Source organism: Oreochromis aureus, linkage group 22, assembly GCF_013358895.1.
Source record: "Oreochromis aureus strain Israel breed Guangdong linkage group 22, ZZ_aureus, whole genome shotgun sequence".
In the NCBI taxonomy this organism is placed as follows: Eukaryota; Metazoa; Chordata; class Actinopteri; order Cichliformes; family Cichlidae; genus Oreochromis; species Oreochromis aureus.
The window spans coordinates 37,021,841-37,036,194 of NC_052962.1; the positions used below are offsets into that span (position 1 = coordinate 37,021,841).

At 41.0% G+C, this 14,354-nt stretch overlaps 1 long non-coding RNA gene and 1 pseudogene across 1 annotated transcript; both read left to right on the top strand.

Annotated features, from left to right (window-relative positions):
• The window catches only part of LOC120435794, a 281,387-nt pseudogene that overhangs the window by 171,784 nt on the left and 95,249 nt on the right, over positions 1-14,354 (top strand).
• LOC120435810 lies at positions 9,375-11,031 on the top strand. Its single transcript, XR_005609931.1, has 3 exons — positions 9,375-9,786; positions 10,688-10,786; positions 10,918-11,031. It is a non-coding gene; the product is annotated as an uncharacterized LOC120435810 (long non-coding RNA).

Below are 14,354 nucleotides of genomic sequence, written 5' to 3' on the forward strand. Positions count from 1 at the left end.
ACGCTACCGCCCACACACCCGCTGGACATGACCTCAAACACGCCCCCCTACACTTTTTACGTAGCCCGGCTGCTCGAGTTTTTTTTGCTGGTTTACTGCGACTGACGACTGGTTTAATTAAGGTAAATACAACCATGTCACTGTTATAAAAAAGACGCACATCTTATCATCTTATAGTTTTAAAATCACTTTGTTGTTAATTCGTTAGCTAGATTAGCCGCTAGCATACGCACTGTGTTGGAGGCTTGTTGCTAGCTAGTTAGCGATGCTACACACCTGCTACTCTAATAGTCTGTGTTATTGAAGGATTCAGCATTTCTTATGCTTTTTGTTATCCATTTTTATACAGTGATGAGATCATCTGCTCGCTCTACAGAAGCCCAGAGTTACTGTTAATATCAAAAATATAATGCTGTCCTTTGAGATTTTAACATAAGACTGAGTGTCATGGATCTAAAACGGTTTAAATCTTCAGAGCCCTCTACAGCCTGGTAACATGGAAACTTTAAAAACATCAGCAGAACGTTTCAGTAGTGTAGTGCGATTTGTTCTTTTCATTTAATAATAGAATCCATATTATATCCACAGCTACATTCACCCTGGAGAGAAACTAGTGAGGGAGACCACCAGGACCAAGCTGGGTTTCCTGGGTCCAGAGGTTTGGAGAAACTTCTTCCTTTTCTTTCATCACAGCTGTCCTGTGCCAGATGTTCTGTTGACCGACTGAGAGAGACTTCATTTAAGAAACACCAGGAAGACTGAAGCTCATCGCATTGATCAAGCAGGACTCATGATCTTCACCAGCAGCTCCCTCACAGGGAAATCTTCAGCACTCCTCCGTAGGCCCGATCCAGGAGATGGATACACCCAGCATTTCATGAACACTGTAATGAGACCTTTGGTTTGTGTAATGTTATAAATACTCAGATACTCCCCAGAGGCTCCAAGCTTTTACATAAAGATATTATATCCAGTCCTGTAGAAAGTTATATATTTAAAAATATATGATCCTCTCTGGTTACTCTGGTATGAATAACTCTGAATCACTTTATGGTATATAACACATTATCTGCAAAAAACTGTGAAAGAATTCCAGATGACAAGTTTGTAGTTCAACATTCAAGTGACGACCTTTGACCTTCATCAGGTTTTATTTAATTGTGTCAGAGAAAATCTCATATGCTCTTCATGCAGTTGAGTACATCAAGTGGGCGATAAAAGATGGCGCCGGTGAGGTCGGCTGCCGTCACGACTGCTCCGAGCACCTTTTCTTTCTTTTTGTTTTTTAAGTTAGTTTTCAGCGTTCTTAAATCGTCAAATTCATCACCATTGGGTACATTAGGTATAACAGGGACACTCTTGTTTCTATTGGTATACAATGTACTCACAATTCGAAGCTTCTAACTCCGGATCCGAGCTGGCGAGTGAGATCTTGAGGAGAACAAAGGGCCGACGTGCAAGCGGCGGCCTCGAGGGAAACGAGCGGCGTCAGGAACAGGCTGAGAGCTCGTGCACACCGCACACCTCTTCCTAGCATCCTGCTCGCCAACGTCCAGTCACTGGAGAACAAGCTTGATGACCTCAGGCACAGGATAAGGTTCCAGAGACACATTCGGGACTGCAATCTCCTCTGCTTCACCGAGACATGGCTGAACCCAGTGGTGCCGGACCACGCCATCCAGCCGGCCGAGTTCTTCTCGGTTCACCGCATGGACAGGACACGGGACTCGGGGAAGTCAAGAGGAGGCGGCGTGTGCTTAATGGTGAACAACAATTGGTGCAACAGTGCTAACGTTGTTCCTCACACACGCTCCTGCACACCAAATCTGGAACTACTGTCCATCATGTGTCGTCCTTTTTATCTACCTCGAGAGTTTACATCGGTCATTATAAGTGCCGTTTATATTCCACCACAAGCGGACACGGACACTGCCTTATGCGAGCTGCATGAGGCTCTCACCCAGCACCAGACACAACACCGGGACGCCGCGCTTATTGTGACGGGGGACTTCAATAGTGCCAACCTCAAACGCGCAGCGCCGAACTTTCATCAACATATTACCTGCCCCACCAGAGGTGAAAGGACACTGGACCACTGCTACACTACGGTCAAGGACGGCTACAAGGCACAATCTCGCCCTCCATTTGGCAAATCTGATCATGCCGCCATCTTCCTCATGCCAAAATACAAACAACGGCTGAAACAGGAAGTTCCGGTTCAGAGGAAGGTCGCACGCTGGACGGACCAATCGGTGGCCGCGTTACAGGACGCACTCGACGACGCAGACTGGGACATGTTCAAACACAGTTCCGATGATGACGTCAACGTGTTTACGGAAGCGGTGGTGGGATTCATCGGGAAAGTAGCGGATGATACCGTGGAGACAAAGACCATCACAACGTTTCCCAACCAGAAGCCGTGGGTGGATAAAACCATCCGCGACGCTCTGAGATCCCGCACCGCTGCCTACAACATGGGACTCACGACGGGGGACATGGACCCGTACAAAGCCGGGTCATATGACGTGCGGAAGGCGGTGAAAGAGGCGAAGCAGCGCTACGGGAGGAAACTAGAGTCACAACTCCAACAGAGTGACTCTAGGAGCCTGTGGCGGGGACTAAGGACAATAACGGATTATAAAGCACCAGCAACCGGTATGACTAACGCGGACGCGACTCTGGCAGACGAGCTGAACACTTTCTACGCTCGCTTCAAGGCTGCAGCTAAGGACTCCAATGATGCTAGCGCTAGCGGTGCTAACGGCTGCAGACAGGAAGACACTGCCAACACCGGGAACGTGCTCGTCATCTCCGAGCATGACGTGAGGAGAGCTTTCAAGAGAGTGAACACCAGGAAAGCAGCAGGACCAGACGGCATCCCAGGTCGTATCCTCAGAGACTGCGCAGACCAGCTAGCTCCTGTGTTCACTGAGATATTCAACATCTCTTTATCTCAGTCGGTGATCCCCACATGCTTCAAGGAGTCCATCATTGTTCCTGTCCCGAAGAAACCCCACCCTGCTTCTCTCAATGACTATCGCCCTGTAGCCCTCACCTCAGTAGTGATGAAGTGTTTTGAACGCCTGGTCAGAGACTTAATCATTTCTTCACTACCAGACACACTGGACCCACTACAGTTTGCTTACCGTCCAAATCGTTCCACAGACGATGCCATCTCTCATCTCCTCCACACATCACTCACTCACTTGGACACTAGAAGGGGGAATTACGTTAACACTAGAATTACTGAGCCTTTTTTCCCTGGTGCAAGTCCCTACTACTAGATTTACTGGCCTGCGCAGATTTGCGTAAATTCCCCCCGACCTTAACACCTCTTGGCACCCCGCTGAGATTTTCACAGGTCGTCAGCTCCATTGTTCTCCTGCTTTTGTTGTGCAAACACACCCTCCCCCAACCCCTAACCATGAGAGATTCAAGTTTTTCCTTCCCTGCAAGGCTGCTTTCCTTCCTTACCTGCCTGCATGCCTGTCCATAAACATATATACACAGAGTTGTACATATATTTATATATTTATATAGCCACACCTTATATAATATGCATAAAGTCTAGTTATACATACAGACACATCTATATCATATATATACATATATATATATATATATATATGTATGTATATATAAAATGTTTGTATAGTGCACTTTCTATACCTTGCTCTGTCCACTTTTTTGCAATGACAATGCAGATTTTCCACTTGTGGGACAAATAAATGCAGATTTGCTGTGTGTGTGTGTGTGTGTGTGTGTGTGTGTGTGTGTGTGCAACATTGGCATTTGTTTACTCAGATCCAAGGCAGGCCAAACCTCTGTGTTACAACCTACATACAAAAGACAGACATTCACAATATATGGGTACACAAGTCTGTTTTATTTCAAAGTGTTTCAAACTTTACAGGGTTTGCAGACCCAGTGTCCATCATCCCTGCATTTGGCACAGGTGAATTTCTTACATGTTGCACAGGTAAATCTGCTACGATTCCTGTTGCAGCTCTCTTGCACCTGGCACTGCGTTGTCTTTACAGTCCCTGGCACAGCAGCTGCAGCAGCCTGCCTCTGTGCTAAGATTTCCTTGTGCTGCATGAATCGGCAGCGAAGTTGCTGAGCTAGAAGACGCAGAAACAATCTTCTTTTGCCTGTCCACCCTGTACATGCCTTGTACAAAATGTAGGCATTCACTGCCGCCAGGTCCAGCATATTGTAGAAAACCGCTACTGGCCACCTGCGTGTTGCTGATCTTACAGAATACATCCGTGCCATTTGGTCCAACACGTCTACACCACACTGTAAAAGCAGAGCGAGAGAGTCATGAGTACATGTTTTTTTCTATAGGCCTGTATAGCACACATCAGAAAACATTGTAGCACTGGTGTAAAATTGTACACACATTCACATACCTTCATGTGGTTGTAGTCTGTGATCGTGTTGGGTTTCCTCTTTCTGCCGTCACCGATCGTCACGTCTTGGTGCATGGAACTTAGAACACACACAGTCTTTTTTTTTAGGTGCATAAATTGTCAAGGACACACTGCCACTTCTAAGCACTGAAGTGGAGAATACCTCTCGCTTTGCAGTATCTTTTGCAAGTTGAGGAAGTTCACGCCGGACTTTATTCACCGTGCCCAGTAATGTTGTTTTTGCGCTGCAGCAGTCTGTGCGACAGTGACAGTGAAGTAAAGAAATTGTCCGTTGTGACATTTCTTCCATCATCCAAAAACGGCTCCATCAGTTTCATGACCACGTTCTCTGCCAGCCTCTCTCCCTTCTGACGACTGGGGTCCTTTCCCAAGTAAGGAGATGCACTGCAGACATATTTGGTGTCCAAATCCGTGGCCATCCAGAACTTGATCCCAAATTTGTCTGGCTTGGTTGCAATATACTGGGTGAATGGACAACGAACCTTGGTAGGGAACAGCTGTTCATCTATGGTCATGTGTTCCCCTGGAGTGAAACTCTTAGCACAGTTCTCGTTGAAGCGTGTCCAGATGTCGGAGATCGCTGCAAATTTGTCTGTTTTCACCCGTTCTGCCCACGTGTCCCTGTCATCAAATCGAAGGTGTTGCATAATTGAAATGAATCTATCTCGGGGCATTGTCTCTTTGATTAGTGGCACCAGAAAACTTTCTGACCAGCAATCCACAATGGCACCAACAGGACACATGATTGCTCTTACAAACAGGATTGAAATGAATGCCATAACTTCATGAACTTAAAGCATAAAGTCTAGTTATACACACAGACACATCTATATCATATATCTATATATCTATATATATATATATATATATATATATATATATATATATATATATATATATACATACACACACACACACACACACACACACACACACACACGTAGATAGATAGATGTGTGTGTGTGTGTATACACACCAATATTTTTGAATACACGTGTCCATATTTATGTTTCCAGATTGTTTGTATAGTGCACTTTCTATACTGTGCTCTGTCCACTTTTTTGCAATGACAATGCAGATTTTCCACTTGTGGGACAAATAAATGCAGATTTGCTGTGTGTGTGTGTGTGTGTGTGTGTGTGTGTGTGTGTGTGTGTGTGCAACATTGGCATTTGTTTACTTAGATCCAAGGCAGGCCAAACCTCTGTGTTACAACCTACATACAAAAGACAGACATTCACAATATATGGGTACACAAGTCTGTTTTATTTCAAAGTCTTTCAAACTTTGAACGAACCTTGGTAGGGAACAGCTGTTCCCTACCAAGCATTTCTTGCAGCTGGCAACAACAGTCGTGCATTCAGTATAGTTGTGACTTCCGCAAAAAATGTGGTCAAAATCTCATGAGTAAGTTGAAGCATTTCTATCAGGCATTTCTGAAAGTTGTAACACAGAGGTTTGGCCTGCCTTGGATCTGAGCAACTCTGAGTGAGCAAATGCAAATGTGCCAGGCCTCAAGGACAATGGGTGGTTTGCACAACAAAAGCTGTAGGAGAAACAAGCTGACGACCTGTGAAAATCTCAGCAGGGGTGCTTAACACCTCGGGACTTGCACCAGAAAATAAAAAAGCCAGTAATTCTAGGGGGTATTGGGTTTAGGGAAGTTACGCAAATTTGCGCAGGATAGTAAATCTAGTGTTAAAATGCTCTTCATTGACTACAGCTCTGCATTTAATACCATAATTCCCTCCACACTCACCACCAAACTGGAGCACCTGGGACTCAGCTCATCTATGTGTCAGTGGATCTCCAACTTCCTAACTGGCAGACCACAGGCAGTAAGGATGGGCGGACATGTCTCAGCCTCCACCACTCTCAGCACTGGAGCCCCCCAGGGGTGTGTTCTGAGCCCTCTGCTATACTCTTTGTACACATATGACTGTGTGGCCACTACCAGCTCCACCACCATCATCAAGTTTGCTGACGACACCATCGTGGTGGGCCTGATCTCTGACAACAACGAGACGGCCTACTTGAAGGAGGTTAGGAATCTGGAGACCTGGTGCCAGAGAAACAACCTCCTTCTAAACGTCAGCAAAACAAAGGAGTTGATAGTGGACTTCAGTACTAAGCAGGAGAGGAACTACCAGACCCCGTCATCAACGAGTGCCCAGTGGAGAGAGTGGACAGCTTCAAATACCTCGGAGTTCACATCACATGGGACCTGTCATGGTCCTGTCACATCAGCACCGTGGTGAAAAAGGCCCGACAGCGTCTCTACCACCTCAGACGCTTGAGAGACTTCCGACTGCCCTCCAAGGTGCTCAGGAACTTTTACTCGTGCACCATAGAGAGCATCCTGACGGGAAACATCTTAACCTGGTTCGGGAACAGCACCATGCAGGACAGACGAGCTCTACAGAGGGTTGTGCGATCAGCTGAGCGCACCATCCGCTCCGAGCTCCCTGACCTGCACTCAATCTACAGCAGGCGGTGCTGGACCAAGGCCAGGAAGATCGTGAAGGACCTCAGCCATCCCAACAACGGACTGTTCTCTCTGTTGAGGTCAGGGAAGCGATTGGACACTGAAGACCAACACAGAGAGACTGAGGAGGAGCTTCTTCCCGCAGGCGATACGGTCTCTCAACCACTCCACCACATAGAACGGACCCACACATATGATTCTTACACACACACTGAACAGTCTGGACTTTGCTTACACTCAATCACTTTAAGCATATTTGCACTGCACAAGACACTCACAATGTGGTTTGCACAACACTGGACATTATATTTCTTATATTTCTTCACTTCCATTTAATATTTGTACAGCTGCTGCTATTGTATATTGTATATATATTTATATTATATTCCTCATACATTCTTATTATTTCCATACTGTTCATTTTGTTGTACAGTTACTTTATTTTCAACTTTAATTCATATATATTTTATCTTATTCCTTCCCAGTTAAATTTACCCTTCATTCTAATTTGTATTGTATTGTGTATTTTGTTGTACAGATATTCTATTTTCAACTTAAATTCAGATATATGTTATCTTACTCTTTCCCAGTTAATTTTACCCTTCATTCTAATTTGTGGTGTACAGTTATTTTATTTTCAACTCTAATTCATATATATTCTATTTTATTCCTTCCTAGTTAAATTCACCCCTTTTAATTTTCATATTTATTTCCTATTTTATTCATAGCCTTTTCTTTTTTTTTCTTAGGTCACGAGCAGTTGTATAAGACATTTCACTGCATATCGTACTGTGTATGACTGTGTATGTGACAAATAAAATTTGAATTTGAATTTGAATTTGAAGTGTTTAAAACAGAAGCTGTGCAGGTCTGAGATCAGCAGCTTTGTGAAACACCAAACTGAGGTCCTGTTAATGCTGATATATAGTGACACAGTTACATGAGTGATTAATCCTTTTGTTTTTTTGTCTTTAACTTTATCAATAAAGCTGCAGCTTTCACTACAGCACATGTGGTACTTTAACCTTTGCACTGTTTTCATCAGTTCATTTTGTAGTTAACATGTGAACATGTTGGATGATCTGTCTGCTGTCACTGGGTGGTGCTGAGGTCTGAATCTGAGGGCAGCTCCTGTAATCACAAAGAGAACAGAACCATCAAACTCAAATATAAATTTTATCCCTCAAAATCGAAACAAAGCTGATTCTTCTGTCCTCACACACTCAGGATCTGAAGTTCTTCTCTTAAATTTTTTCAGTATTACAGTACACTACAGTACTTTAATCCATAGTTCCTGATTAATGAGGAGTTACTGAAGTACACGCTTTTAAAAAAGATGTTACTGTCTTTACAGATGTGGCAAGAGACTGAAAACATGCTGTTGTTTGCATATATTTGATATTCAGTTCTGCACAGGAGCTGAAGCAGCGTGCAGCCTGTTGCTTTTACAGTATAATACTTGTAATAAAAGTACAGTAACAGTAATTAGTGACTGATTATCCCGGAACGTTTCTCTTGATTTCTTTAGTAAATTCATTCACCTGCACAGATTAGCTAAACGAACCCTGACAGCCGAGTGCTCATCTTAGCTAGCTAGGTCTCAGGAGCTAGCTAAGGACGGTAGTTACGGATTAGCTTACAAACACGTTTAACTTACCGAAAAAGTGCAGCGGGGCCTCGGGTCCTTCTGTCGGGTAGTCCAGTTTACTGAAGAACACCTCAGGCTGTCAGGTTAAAACACTCGGTCGTGTTTTCAGAAGCGTGGCGCTGGCCCGCCTCTCAGAGCCTACGCTCTATCTGCTATTCCCGAACAGAGATACGCAAGTTTCTCCGTGACTGCAGCTGCCAGTCAAAGCTGTTATGATGACGTTTCACCCCAATTTAACATCACCGCGGTAGGAATTAGAATCAAACTTATGGGAAAGGAGACCCCTTGGACATCAATCAGCGTGATGAGAACTATTGATAACAAAAGAAAGAATCTTTGGAAAAAAATTATCTAAGGAGAATAAATTTATTTTAGTCTGACCCCAGTCCCATCCGCTAACATGGAGGAGGCGGGGTTTATGACCTATACGGCAGCCAGACACCAGGGGGCGATAGAGACGTTTTGGCTTCATTTTTGGGGAGCTGTGGCATCGTCCATGTTTTCTACAGTCAATGGTCCTGATGGTTAACAAAGCAGGGGAAAAGATTTTGTCCCGCGTGAAAGTAACGTCAGGACAGGAACTGAGAATGCGCATGCACAAAATTATTTATATTTAAAAACATTTTAAGTAAAAAAATAAAATAAAAATATAAATTCAGTCTTAAACACTTATTGCCTAAAAATAAATATAACTGATGTAATTTAAACCTGAAAAATTGGATAATAAGGATACATATATTTTAAAAATTTCCTACCTTTCCCATGGTCCCACACTCTCATCTGTGGCCTTCAGTGGAGAGCGGTAAAGCTGGATTGCTACAGCGCGAAAACAGTTCACCATGGCGCTCTGGAGATGTATGATCTGTTTTATATTTGTTTCTTTAACTCTGAAGGTGCTCCTTAGCCACATAAATGCAGCTCATGGTTGAAGACAGGATTTTTGGGTTTACTGTGGAATAGATGGCTGTGAACAAGATTTCAGAGTTTTTAACTCATTCTTTCGCCACATTAAACGGACGCACCCTCTGTATTTGACGAATGGAAGCCCACCAAGAGGATGGAGGATCCCCCCAACATCCCACTCTTTAGGATCGGAAAATTTTGGTGTTTCAGTCTTTGCCAACTGTAGTACTACAACAACAACCAGCACCGTGGAAACATCAACTGGTGGATCTTTGCCTGAAGTGCAGGAGCCTCAGGTTGTTGACAGCCCGATCACGGTAAGTGTTAAACTAAATAAAATGTAGTGTGGCTTCTGATGACAAATTTAGCCATGTCTAACTCATTGTATTTGGTCCTATATTACTTTTAATCCTTTTCTCCATTTTTAATCAAGAGAAATTTAACGAGATCTCGCGATATTATACTGCTAGATATTGCTCTTCAAACTGTTACAAGCGATTTCCACTATGGTTGGATTTTAAATCACCAGGATGAAATTAAAAATAAATAAACAGAATAGCAGTTCAGTGTAAATAGTAAAGGCTATGCTGCAGCCGGAGCAGGCACACACTCTGCGGCTGGCATGTCTCCTGGTGAAGTTTGCGTCAAAGACACTCTCAGCGCGTTTAAATCGTTCAATGTGGCAGCAATTTGGGTATCTCGTAGGAATTATAAGTGGTCTGTTGGCCAGAAATACTGCCAAAACATGGATGAGAATGATTTTCTTGAAAATTAAATAAATTAATAAATGCATATATATCCTAATACTAACATAAATTCTAAGTGCAAATCTAAATTACGTGATTTAAAATACATAATTTAATAAATACAACAAACATGTAAAGAAACTAATATCTAAGTGCGAACAAAAATTCATTATTTAAAAAGATAAAATCTGGTTCTCATGAATCCAATCCCTAGTCTCATCAAAAAAAATGGACAACCCCTTTTTTATTGTTTCTTTGTCTTTGATTTCTTTTCCATTTCTTTTTTCTTTATTCCAAAGAATGAATATTGTATTATCTTATATTAAGTGAATATTCACAACTGTAACACTAATCACTGTCATGCACTGTTTTTTAATGGACCAGTCATTAGGTGTAACTGATTATACCTGTTATGTAAGAATTTCTGTAATTGGCCAGGAGTTTGGAGTAACTTGGTTTTTCTGCTCTAAAGGAAGAAGCTGTTACTACAACATCCTTTACCAGACACGATATTACCAGATCTGCTGCAGCTTTTGCTATCAGTGTTCAAGAACAGTGCCACTTATCACAGGTATGTTATAGTCTTAATGGATCAATACATTACATAAGGCAAAAAAATGTCTTACTTGTTCATAATGGCATTCATAATTTTTTTTTATATAAATGCAGAATAAGTTACTTTTGTTTCAAATGTTTTCACAGACAACGGTCAAACATATCATCTCAGGAGTGCAACAATATCAGGCTGTTCTTTTGGATACGCTCAAGGAAAGAATGAAGTCAGTGTTTGAAGATCATGCTGAGGGAACCACTCAGCTTCAAGATGAGGCTTTGGCTACATTTGATAAATTCATGGATCCTTTCTCCACCATTGCATATGGACAGAGTAGAGCCATAGGGGAAATGTTCTGTCCAGTCAACGCATAGGAAGTAGTAGTATGCCAGAAGATATGTTGGGTAAAGCAAGGTCTTTCAAGGGTCATGTCCATAAGGAACAAAAGTTTTTACTATGTACCATTAATTGAAAGTCTAAAGCAGTTAATGGCAAATGAGAGAATCTTTACCATGTTGAACACTGCACCACAAAGAAGCAGAGAGGGATTCTTCTATGATTTTAGAGACGGGTCCCTCTTTACATCTCACCCCTTGTTTTCTCAGAGGCCAAATGCATTGCAATTAATACTGTACACAGATGAAATTGAAATATGTAACCCCTTAGGGTCCCATGCTTCTGCAAACAAAATGGTCATGTTTTATTATACTTTTAGGAAATATTGATCCAAAATTTAGGTCAAAGTTAGCTGCAATACGACTTCTTGCTATTGCTAAAGCAAATGACATTTCTCAGTGGGGTATTGATGTTGTACTGAAAAGAATACTTCAAGATCTATCACTGCTTTACAATGGTGTAAGGATTGAAATGTCAAATGGTGAAATTGAATTGTTTGGTGCCGTTATAGCCATTTGCGGAGACACGCTAGCCCAGCATGAGATTGCTGGCTTTAAAGAAGGGATTGGTTTTGCTTATAGCAAATGTAGACACTGTGAATGCAACTTTGATGATATGCAAAGTGTTTTTGAGGAGAAGAAGTTTGTTCAAAGAACTCTGGAGAAACATATCAGGCAGTGTTTTGAAATAGATAAAGCAAGCACAGATTTATTGAAAGCGTCCCTCAAAACTACTTATGGAATTAATAGAAGAAGCAGACTAGTTGATGTTCCTGCATTTGACCTGATCAAACAAACTCCCCAGGACATAATGCATGTTATTTATGAAGTTGTTGCATCAATGGAAGTTAAATTTGTATTAAAACACCTAATTCTCTCAGGGCAATTGGAATTAGACAAGTTTAATTCAGACATTCAACATTTTCCTTACTCACCTCTTGAAATACGGGATAAACCATGTCCTATTAGCTTTGGCACTTTAGCGGCTAACGACAACAAATTGAAACAGTCTTGTGGACAGATGCTAATTCTTTTAAAAATATTACTTTTTCTTTTGTATGGTGTGGAGAGTGAGTATGTTGTATTTATTAGAAAGTTAATTATGATAGTTCAAATAGTTCTTGCTCCCATTATTTCTTTACAAACTGTATTGCAACTGAGAAGTATGATTGAAGAACACCTGTATCAGTTCAAGCAACTTTTTCCCGAAGCCAATATAATACCTAAGCAACATTATATGTTGCATCTTCCCAGTCAAATCTTATCCCTTGGACCTTTAATAAGGAGTATGTGCATGCGCTTTGAGGCAAAGCACTCCTATTTTAAACAGTGGGCTTCCAAGTTAAATTTTAAAAATGTTTGTAAATCCCTAGCAAACCACAATCAATGTCTTGAGTGTTGTCAAAATGAAATAGGCACTGAACATCCTATTTTTGCGAAAGAAAAGGAATCGGGGCCAGTATCAGCTGTTAAAAATAATGAATATGTTAGGAAAAAAATTAAAGAATTTTTTGGAATAGATGTTATGCAGTCTGTTGTCTCAGTGAAATGGTATGTTCTAAATGGCAATAAATACATTACTGGGAAGTCCATGATTATTGCAGATGTGGATGGGACTTTCCCTGTGTTTGGACTGATAAAGGATATCTTTTTGATTGACTCATCTTTTCTTGCTTTTGAGTACCAACGCTATGAAACTTTGAATTTAAATGAAGACTTATTGGCATATGAAGTAACTGTGCCCATTGTTGCTCAAGCTACAGAATTAGCCCATGAGCTCATTGATTATACTTCATACTTTTCTATTAGTTTTAGGGACAGTGTGTTTGTGCCAATAAAATACAGTCTTTCTGATATTATTTCCCATAGAAATCACCCTTAAGATTAGGGTTACACCAAGTATTGGCTTAGTGTAGTTTGCGATGCTATCAGTTGACAGTAATTAAATGTTCCCTAAACCAATGTCAATGTTGTACCACATAATGCTGGCATGCTTGGACAAACAGCTCTCTTTGAAATGTGATTTGTATCATAAATTGTGGTTAATTTTTTTTCCCTTATATGTACAAATTTGAAGTCAGACATGATTTTGAATAAATCATATTTTCAACAGATGCCTTGAGTGAATTTCCTAAATCAAGCAAATTAGGCTTGTCACTGCATCTTGAAACAAGTGATATTTTGAGAGACATTTGGTGAGAGACCTAATGTAGGCTATTTTAAGAGTTATTCTTCCCATTTCTGGATTTCTGTACTAATATAGACACAATTATATGGTTATTCTCGATTTAAGTTTATTATCTAAAATCCAGACTTAGAAACAAGTAAATCTTTTTTAAAACAAGGCAAATTATCTGGCCTGTCTAAAAATAAGATTTTAAATCATGGCAAACACCAGATAATTTGCAGTGTGTGATCTGAAGTTTGAAAATCAGATTAAGGCGGTGGTAAAATCTAGCTTCTTTCAGCTCAGGCTGTTGGCAAAAATAAAGTCAATTCTTTCACGGCAGCACTTTGAGACAGTGATTCACGCCTTTCTTAGCATTCGGCTGGATTACTGTAATGCACTTTATATTGGGGTCAGCACATCATATATTACCCATCTAAAGAGGGTGTAAAGTGCTGCAGCTCGTCTTTTAACTCGCACTTGAAAGTTTGAGCACATTTCCCCTATTTTAGCTTCACTTCACTGGCTATCCATTTCTTTTAGGATTCATTTTAAAATTCTTTTATTTGCTTTTAAAGCTCTCCATGGCCTAGTCCCATCTTATCTCTCTGAGCTGCTTCAGCCTTATACACCCACCTGCTCTCTCAGGTCAGCTGATCAGCTGCTCCTGAATTTACCCAGGACTGGGTAAAATAAAATTATTTTTTAATTTTATTTTAGTTGTTTGTAGTTGATTCTATGCTGTTTCATCTTGTTTTCTTTTTTAATATAGGGCTGTTTTAATTTTTATGTATTATGTGTTTTATTTATTTATTTTTGCTGTTTTCTGTTATTCTATTGTTTTTAACTTATTTTCTGTACAGCACTTTGGTCCTGTGATGGGTATTTTAAAGTGCTTCATAAATAAAATTGGATTGGATTGGATCTTTTAAATGAGGCTGTTATCAGAGCTGTTCATGCTGATAGCACTATCTATAAAACCTCTTTCAGTAGCTACATGATCACAGTCATTTATTTATAGAAT